Source organism: Halictus rubicundus, unplaced genomic scaffold (assembly GCF_050948215.1).
Source record: "Halictus rubicundus isolate RS-2024b unplaced genomic scaffold, iyHalRubi1_principal scaffold0060, whole genome shotgun sequence".
NCBI classification, from domain to species: Eukaryota; Metazoa; Arthropoda; class Insecta; order Hymenoptera; family Halictidae; genus Halictus; species Halictus rubicundus.
Window position 1 is genome coordinate 82,571 of NW_027488601.1, and position 11,438 is coordinate 94,008.

Consider the following 11,438-nt stretch of genomic DNA (forward strand, 5'->3'; position numbering starts at 1 on the left):
TAGAGGCTAGAATAGGATAGAGGATAGGATTGGACAGCGGATAGGATAGGATAGAGAATAGTATCGGATATATGGCAGGATGCGATAGAGGATAGGATAGGATAAATGATAGGATAGGATAGCGGATAGGATAGGATAGTGGATAGGAAAGGATAGAGGATAGGATAGGATAGAGGATAGTATAGGATAGAGGATAGGATAGGATGGAGGATAGAATAGGATAGAGGATAGCATAGGTTAGAGGAATAGGATAGGATAGAGTATAGGATTGGATAGAGGATAGGATAGAATAGAGGATAGGATAGGATAGAGGATAGGATGGGATAGAGGATAGGATAGGATAGATGGTAGGATACGATAGAGGATAGGATACGATATAGGATAGAATAGGATAGAGGATAGGATAGGATAAAGGATAGGATACGATAGAGGATACGATAAGATAGAGGATAGGATAGGATTGAGGATAGGATATGATAGAGGATAAAATTGGATAGAGGATAGGATACGATAGAGAATAGGATAGGATGGAGGATAGTATTGGATAGAGGATAGGATAAGATGGAAGATAGGATAGGACTGAGGATAGGATGTGATGGAAGATAGGATAGGATAGATGGTAGGATACGGTAGAGGATAGGATTGGATAGATGGTAGGATACGATAGAGGATAGGATACGATAGAGGAGAGTATAGAGTATAGGAAAGGATAGACGATAGGATAGGATAGAGGCTAGAATAGGATAGAGGATAGAATTGGACAGCGGATAGGATAGGGTAGAGAATAGTATCGGATATATGGCAGGATGCGATAGAGGATAGGATAGGATAAATGATAGGATAGGATAGCGGATAGGATAGCGGATAGGATAGGATAGTGGATAGGAAAGGATAGAGGATAGGATAGGATAGAGGATAGTATAGGATAGAGGATAGGATAGGATAGAGGATGGGATGAGATAGAGGATAGGATAGGATAGAGGATAGGATATGATAGAGGATAGGATAGGATAGAGGATGGGATAGGATAGAGGATAGGATAGTATATAGGATAGGATAGGATAGAGGATAGGATTGGATAGAGGGTAGAATAGGATAGAGGATAGGATAGGATGGAGGATAGGATATGATAGAGGATAGGATAGGATAGAGGATAGGATGAGATAGAGGATAGGATAGGATAGAGGATAGGATATCATAGAGGATAGGATAGGATAGAGGATGGGATAGGATAGAGGATAGGATGGGATAGAGGATAGGATAAGATAGAGGATAGGATAGGATAGACGATAGGATATGATAGAGGATAGGATAGGATAGAGGATGGGATAGGATAGAGGATAGGATGGGATAGAGGATAGGATACGATAGAGGATAGGATAGGATAGATGATAGGATATGATAGAGGATAGGATAGGATAGATGGTAGAATACGGTAGAGTATAGGATAGGATACAGGATAGAATAGCATAGAGGATAGGATAGGATAGAGGATAGGATATGATAGAGGATAGGATAGGATAGGATAGAGGATAGGATATGATAGAGGATAGGATAGGATAGAGGATGGGAAAGGATAGAGGATAGGATAGGATATAGGATAGGATAGGATAGAGGATAGGATTGGATAGAGGGTAGAATAGGATAGAGGATAGGATAGGATGGAGGATAGGATGGAATAGAGGATAGGATGAGATAGAGGATAGGATAGGATAGAGGATAGGATTGGATAGAGGATAGGATACGATAGAGGATAGGATTGGATAGAGGATAGGATACGATAGAGGATGGGGTAGGATAGAGGATAGGATAGGATAGAGGATAGGATAGGATAGTTGGTAGGATAGGATTGAGGATGGGATACGATAGAGGATAGAATAGGATAGAGGATAGGATAGGATAAAGGATAGGATACGATAGAGGGTAGGATTGGATAGAGGATAGGATAGGATGGAGGATATAATTGGATGGTGGATAGGATGGGATAGAGGATACGTAAGATAGAGGATAGGATAGGATTGATGGTAGAATACGGTAGAGTATAGGATGGGATAGAGGATAGAATAGCATAGAGGATAGGGTAGGATGGAGGATAGGATAGGATAGAGGAATAGGATATGATAGAGGATAGGATACGATAGAGGATAGGATAGGATAGAGGATAGGATATAATAGAGGATAGGATAGGATAGAGGATGGGATAGGATAGAGGATAGGATGGGATAGAGGATAGGATGGGATAGAGGATAGGATAGGATAGAGGATAGGATATGATAGAGGATAGGATAGGATAGAGGATAGGATGCGATAGAGGATAGGATAGGATAGAGGATAGGATATGATAGAGGATAGGATAGGATAGAGGATGGGATAGGATAGAGGATAGGATGGGATAGAGGATAGGATGGGATAGAGGATAGGATAGGATAGATGGTAGGATACGATAGAGGATAGGATAGGATAGCTGAGAGGATAGGATAGAGGATAGGATAGGATAGACGATAGGATAGGATAGAGTGTAGGATATGATAGAGGATAGGATAGGATACAGGATAGGATACGATAGAGGTTGGGTAGGATGGAGGATAGGATGGGATAGAGGATAGGATAAGATAGAGGATAGCATAGGATAGAGGAATAGGATAGGATAGAGGATAGGATACGATAGAGGATGGGATAGGATAGAGGATAGGATAGGATAGAGGATAGGATTGGATAGAGGATAGGATACGATAGAGGATGGGATAGGGTAGAGGATAGGATAGGATAGAGGATAGGATAGGATAGTTGGTAGGATAGGATAGAGGATAGGATACGATAGAGGATAGAATAGGATAGAGTATAGGATAGGATAAAGGATAGGATACGATAGAGGATAGGATTGGATAGAGGATAGGATAGGATGGAGGATATAATTGGATGGAGGATAGGATGGGATAGAGGATACGATAAGATAGAGGATAGGATAGGATTGAGGATAGGATATGATAGAGGATAGGATTGGATAGAGGATAGGATACGATAGAGGGTAGGATAGGATGGAGGATAGTATTGGATAGAGGATAGGATAAGATGGAAGATAGGATAGGACTGAGGATAGGATGTGATGGAAGATAGGATAGGATAGATGGTAGGATACGGTAGAGCATAGGATTGGATAGATGGTAGGATACGATAGAGGATAGGATACGATAGAGGAGAGTATAGAGGATAGGAAAGGATAGACGATAGGATAGGATAGAGGCTAGAATAGGATAGAGGATAGGATTGGACAGCGGATAGGATAGGATAGAGAATAGTATCGGATATATGGCAGGATGCGATAGAGGATAGGATAGGATAAATGATAGGATAGGATAGCGGATAGGATAGGATAGTGGATAGGAAAGGATAGAGGATAGGATAGGATAGAGGATAGTATAGGATAGAGGATAGGATAGGATGGAGGATAGAATAGGATAGAGGATAGCATAGGATAGAGGAATAGGATAGGATAGAGTATAGGATTGGATAGAGGATAGGATAGAATAGAGGATAGGATAGGATAGAGGATAGGATGGGATAGAGGATAGGATAGGATAGATGGTAGGATACGATAGAGGATAGGATACGATATAGGATAGAATAGGATAGAGGATAGGATAGGATAAAGGATAGGATACGATAGAGGATACGATAAGATAGAGGATAGGATAGGATTGAGGATAGGATATGATAGAGGATAAAATTGGATAGAGGATAGGATACGATAGAGAATAGGATAGGATGGAGGATAGTATTGGATAGAGGATAGGATAAGATGGAAGATAGGATAGGACTGAGGATAGGATGTGATGGAAGATAGGATAGGATAGATGGTAGGATACGGTAGAGGATAGGATTGGATAGATGGTAGGATACGATAGAGGATAGGATACGATAGAGGAGAGTATAGAGGATAGGAAAGGATAGACGATAGGATAGGATAGAGGCTAGAATAGGATAGAGGATAGGATTGGACAGCGGATAGGATAGGATAGAGAATAGTATCGGATATATGGCAGGATGCCATAGAGGATAGGATAGGATAAATGATAGGATAGGATAGCGGATAGGATAGGATAGTGGATAGGAAAGGATAGAGGATAGGATAGGATAGAGGATAGTATAGGATAGAGGATAGGATAGGATGGAGGATAGAATAGGATAGAGGATAGCATAGAATAGAAGAATAGGATAGGATAGAGTATAGGATTGGATAGAGGATAGGATAGAATAGAGGATAGGATAGGATAGAGGATAGGATGGGATAGAGGATAGGATAGGATAGATGGTAGGATACGATAGAGGATAGGATACGATATAGGATAGAATAGGATAGAGGATATAATAGGATAAAGGATAGGATACGATAGAGGATACGATAAGATAGAGGATAGGATAGGATTGAGGATAGGATATGATAGAGGATAGGATTGGATAGAGGATAGGATACGATAGAGGATAGGATAGGATGGAGGATAGTATTGGATAGAGGATAGGATAAGATGGAAGATAGGATAGGACTGAGGATAGGATGTGATGGAAGATAGGATAGGATAGATGGTAGGATACGGTAGAGGATAGGATTGGATAGATGGTAGGATACGATAGAGGATAGGCTTCGATAGAGGAGAGTATAGAGGATACGAAAGGATAGACGATAGGATAGGATAGAGGCTAGAATAGGATAGAGGATAGGATTGGACAGCGGATAGGATAGGATAGAGAATAGTATCGGATATATGGCAGGATGCGATAGAGGATAGGATATGATAAATGATAGGATAGGATAGCGGATAGGATAGGATAGTGGATAGGAAAGGATAGAGGATAGGATAAGATGGAGGATAGCATGGGATAGAGGATATGATAAGATAGAAGATAGGATAGGATAGAGGATAGGATGGGATAGAGGATAGCATAGGATAGAGGAATTGGATAGGATAGAGGATAGGATACGATAGAGAATGGGATAGGATAGAGGATAGGATAGGATAGAGGATAGGATTGGATAGAGGATAGGATACGATAGAGGGTAGGATTGGATGGAGGATGGGATAGGATAGAGGATCGGATAGGATAAATGATAGGATAGGATAGAGGATAGGATAGGATAGAGGATAGGATAGGATGGAGGATAGGATGGAATAGTGGATAGGATGGAATAGAGGATAGAATGAGATAGAGGATAGGATAGGATAGAGGATAGGATATGATAGAGGATAGGATAGGAAAGAGGATGGGATACAATAGCGGATAGGATGGGATAGAGGATAGGATAGGATAGATGGTAGGATACGATAGAGGATAGGATAAGATAGAGGAGAGTATAGAGGATGGGAAAGGATAGACGATAGGATAGGATAGAGGCTAGAATAGGATAGAGGATAGGATTGGACAGCGGATAGGATAGGATAGAGAATAGTATCGGATATATGGCAGGATGCGATAGAGGATAGGATAGGATAAATGATAGGATAGGATAGCGGATAGGATAGGATAGTGGATAGGATAGGATAGAGGATAGGATAGGATAGAGGATAGCAAAGGATAGAGTATAGGATTGGATAGAGGATAGGATAGGATAGAGGAATAGGATAGGATAGAGGATAGGATAGGATGGAGTTTAGGATGGAATAGTGGATAGGATGGAATAGAGGATAGGATGAGATAGAGGATAGGATAGGATAGAGGATAGGATATGATAGAGGATAGGATAGGAAAGAGGATGGGATACAATAGCGGATAGGATGGGATAGAGGATAGGATAGGATAGATGGTAGGATACGATAGAGGATAGGATAAGATAGAGGAGAGTATACAGGATGGGAAAGGATAGACGATAGGATAGGATAGAGGCTAGAATAGGATAGAGGATAGGATTGGACAGCGGATAGGATAGGATAGAGAATAGTATCGGATATATGGCAGGATGCGATAGTGGATAGGATAGGATAAATGATAGGATAGGATAGCGGATAGGATAGGATAGTGGATAGGATAGGATAGAGGATAGCATAGGATAGAGGATAGCAAAGGATAGAGGAATAGGATAGGATAGAGTATAGGATTGGATAGAGGATAGGATAGGATAGAGGATAGGATAGGATAGAGGATAGGATAGGATGGAGGATAGGATGGAATAGTGGATAGGATGGAATAGAGGATAGGATGAGATAGAGGATAGGATAGGATGGAGGATAGTATTGGATAGAGGATAGGATAAGATGGAATATAGGATAGGACTGAGGATAGGATGTGATGGAAGATAGGATAGGATAGATGGTAGGATACGGTAGAGGATAGGATTGGATAGATGGTAGGATACGATAGAGGATAGGATTCGATAGAGGAGAGTATAGAGGATAGGAAAGGATAGACGATAGGATAGGATAGAGGCTAGAATAGGATAGAGGATAGGATTGGACAGCGGATAGGATAGGATAGAGAATAGTATCGGATATATGGCAGGATGCGATAGAGGATAGGATAGGATAAATGATAGGATAGGATAGCGGATAGGATAGGATAGTGGATAGGAAAGGATAGAGGATAGGATAGGATAGAGGATAGTATAGGATAGAGGATAGTATAGGATGGAGGATAGGATGGGATAGAGGATAGGATAGGATAGATGGTAGGATACGATAGAGGATAGGATAGGATATAGGATAGAATAGGATAGAGGATAGGATAGGATAAAGGATAGGATACGATAGAGGATAGGATTGGATAGAGGATAGGATAGGATTGAGGATACGATATGATAGAGGATAGGATTGGATAGAGGACAGGATACGATAGAGGATAGGATAGGATGGAGGATAGGATTAGATAGAGGATAGGAAAGGACAGAGGACAGGATACGATAGAGGATAGGATAGGATAGAGGATAGTATAGGATAGAGGATAGGATAAGATGGAGGATAGCATGGGATAGAGGATATGATAAGATAGAAGATAGGATAGGATAGAGGATAGGATGGGATAGAGGATAGCATAGGATAGAGGAATTGGATAGGATAGAGGATAGGATACGATAGAGAATGGGATAGGATAGAGGATAGGATAGGATAGAGGATAGGATTGGATAGCGGATAGGATACGATAGAGGATGGGGTAGGATAGAGGATAGGATAGGATAGAGGATAGGATAGGATAGTTGGTAGGATAGGATTGAGGATGGGATACGATAGAGGATAGAATAGGATAGAGGATAGGATAGGATAAAGGATAGGGTACGATAGAGGGTAGGATTGGATAGAGGATAGGGTAGGATGGAGGATATAATTGGATGGTGGATAGGATGGGATAGAGGATACGATAAGATAGAGGATAGGATAGGATTGATGGTAGAATACGGTAGAGTATAGGATGGGATAGAGGATAGAATAGCATAGAGGATAGGGTAGGATGGAGGATAGGATAGGATAGAGGAATAGGATATGATAGAGGATAGGATACGATAGAGGATAGGATAGGATAGAGGATAGGATATGATAGAGGATAGGATAGGATAGAGGATGGGATAGGATAGAGGATAGGATGGGGTAGAGGATAGGATGGGATAGAGGAAGGGATAGGATAGAGGATAGGATATGATAGAGGATAGGATAGGATAGAGGATAGGATGCGATAGAGGATAGGATAGGATAGAGGATAGGATATGATAGAGGATAGGATAGGATAGAGGATGGGATAGGATAGAGGATAGGATGGGATAGAGGATAGGATGGGATAGAGGATAGGATAGGATAGATGGTAGGATACGATAGAGGATAGGATAGGATAGCTGAGAGGATAGGATAGAGGATAGGATAGGATAGACGATAGGATAGGATAGAGTGTAGGATATGATAGAGGATAGGATAGGATACAGGATAGGATACGATAGAGGTTGGGTAGGATGGAGGATAGGATGGGATAGAGGATAGGATAAGATAGAGGATAGCATAGGATAGAGGAATAGGATAGGATAGAGGATAGGATACGATAGAGGATGGGATAGGATAGAGGATAGGATAGGATAGAGGATAGGATTGGATAGAGGATAGGATACGATAGAGGATGGGATAGGGTAGAGGATAGGATAGGATAGAGGATAGGTTAGGATAGTTGGTAGGATAGGATAGAGGATAGGATACGATAGAGGATAGAATAGGATAGAGTATAGGATAGGATAAAGGATAGGATACGATAGAGGATAGGATTGGATAGAGGATAGGATAGGATGGAGGATATAATTGGATGGAGGATAGGATGGGATAGAGGATACGATAAGATGGAGGATAGGATAGGATTGAGGATAGGATATGATAGAGGATAGGATTGGATAGAGGATAGGATACGATAGAGGATAGGATAGGATGGAGGATAGTATTGGATAGAGGATAGGATAAGATGGAAGATAGGATTGGACTGAGGATAGGATGTGATGGAAGATAGGATAGGATAGATGGTAGGATACGGTAGAGGATAGGATTGGATAGATGGTAGGATACGATAGAGGATAGGATACGATAGAGGAGAGTATAGAGTATAGGAAAGGATAGACGATAGGATAGGATAGAGGCTAGAATAGGATAGAGGATAGAATTGGACAGCGGATAGGATAGGGTAGAGAATAGTATCGGATATATGGCAGGATGCGATAGAGGATAGGATAGGATAAATGATAGGATAGGATAGCGGATAGGATAGGATAGTGGATAGGAAAGGATAGAGGATAGGATAGGATAGAGGATAGTATAGGATAGAGGATAGGATAGGATAGAGGATGGGATGAGATAGAGGATAGGATAGGATAGAGGATAGGATATGATAGAGGATAGGATAGGATAGAGGATGGGATAGGATAGAGGATAGGATAGTATATAGGATAGGATAGGATAGAGGATAGGATTGGATAGAGGGTAGAATAGGATAGAGGATAGGATAGGATGGAGGATAGGATATGATAGAGGATAGGATAGGATAGAGGATAGGATGAGATAGAGGATAGGATAGGATAGAGGATAGGATATCATAGAGGATAGGATAGGATAGAGGATGGGATAGGATAGAGGATAGGATGGGATAGAGGATAGGATAAGATAGAGGATAGGATAGGATAGACGATAGGATATGATAGAGGATAGGATAGGATAGAGGATGGGATAGGATAGAGGATAGGATGGGATAGAGGATAGGATACGATAGAGGATAGGATAGGATAGATGATAGGATATGATAGAGGATAGGATAGGATAGATGGTAGAATACGGTAGAGTATAGGATAGGATACAGGATAGAATAGCATAGAGGATAGGATAGGATAGAGGATAGGATATGATAGAGGATAGGATAGGATAGGATAGAGGATAGGATATGATAGAGGATAGGATAGGATAGAGGATGGGAAAGGATAGAGGATAGGATAGGATATAGGATAGGATAGGATAGAGGATAGGATTGGATAGAGGGTAGAATAGGATAGAGGATAGGATAGGATGGAGGATAGGATGGAATAGAGGATAGGATGAGATAGAGGATAGGATAGGATAGAGGATAGGATTGGATAGAGGATAGGATACGATAGAGGATAGGATTGGATAGAGGATAGGATACGATAGAGGATGGGGTAGGATAGAGGATAGGATAGGATAGAGGATAGGATAGGATAGTTGGTAGGATAGGATTGAGGATGGGATACGATAGAGGATAGAATAGGATAGAGGATAGGATAGGATAAAGGATAGGATACGATAGAGGGTAGGATTGGATAGAGGATAGGATAGGATGGACGATATAATTGGATGGTGGATAGGATGGGATAGAGGATACGTAAGATAGAGGATAGGATAGGATTGATGGTAGAATACGGTAGAGTATAGGATGGGATAGAGGATAGAATAGCATAGAGGATAGGGTAGGATGGAGGATAGGATAGGATAGAGGAATAGGATATGATAGAGGATAGGATACGATAGAGGATAGGATAGGATAGAGGATAGGATATAATAGAGGATAGGATAGGATAGAGGATGGGATAGGATAGAGGATAGGATGGGATAGAGGATAGGATGGGATAGAGGATAGGATAGGATAGAGGATAGGATATGATAGAGGATAGGATAGGATAGAGGATAGGATGCGATAGAGGATAGGATAGGATAGAGGATAGGATATGATAGAGGATAGGATAGGATAGAGGATGGGATAGGATAGAGGATAGGATGGGATAGAGGATAGGATGGGATAGAGGATAGGATAGGATAGATGGTAGGATACGATAGAGGATAGGATAGGATAGCTGAGAGGATAGGATAGAGGATAGGATAGGATAGACGATAGGATAGGATAGAGTGTAGGATATGATAGAGGATAGGATAGGATACAGGATAGGATACGATAGAGGTTGGGTAGGATGGAGGATAGGATGGGATAGAGGATAGGATAAGATAGAGGATAGCATAGGATAGAGGAATAGGATAGGATAGAGGATAGGATACGATAGAGGATGGGATAGGATAGAGGATAGGATAGGATAGAGGATAGGATTGGATAGAGGATAGGATACGATAGAGGATGGGATAGGGTAGAGGATAGGATAGGATAGAGGATAGGATAGGATAGTTGGTAGGATAGGATAGAGGATAGGATACGATAGAGGATAGAATAGGATAGAGTATAGGATAGGATAAAGGATAGGATACGATAGAGGATAGGATTGGATAGAGGATAGGATAGGATGGAGGATATAATTGGATGGAGGATAGGATGGGATAGAGGATACGATAAGATAGAGGATAGGATAGGATTGAGGATAGGATATGATAGAGGATAGGATTGGATAGAGGATAGGATACGATAGAGGGTAGGATAGGATGGAGGATAGTATTGGATAGAGGATAGGATAAGATGGAAGATAGGATAGGACTGAGGATAGGATGTGATGGAAGATAGGATAGGATAGATGGTAGGATACGGTAGAGCATAGGATTGGATAGATGGTAGGATACGATAGAGGATAGGATACGATAGAGGAGAGTATAGAGGATAGGAAAGGATAGACGATAGGATGGGATAGAGGCTAGAATAGGATAGAGGATAGGATTGGACAGCGGATAGGATAGGATAGAGAATAGTATCGGATATATGGCAGGATGCGATAGAGGATAGGATAGGATAAATGATAGGATAGGATAGCGGATAGGATAGGATAGTGGATAGGAAAGGATAGAGGATAGGATAGGATAGAGGATAGTATAGGATAGAGGATAGGATAGGATGGAGGATAGAATAGGATAGAGGATAGCATAGGATAGAGGAATAGGATAGGATAGAGTATAGGATTGGATAGAGGATAGGATAGAATAGAGGATAGGATAGGATAGAGGATAGGATGGGATAGAGGATAGGATAGGATAGATGGTAGG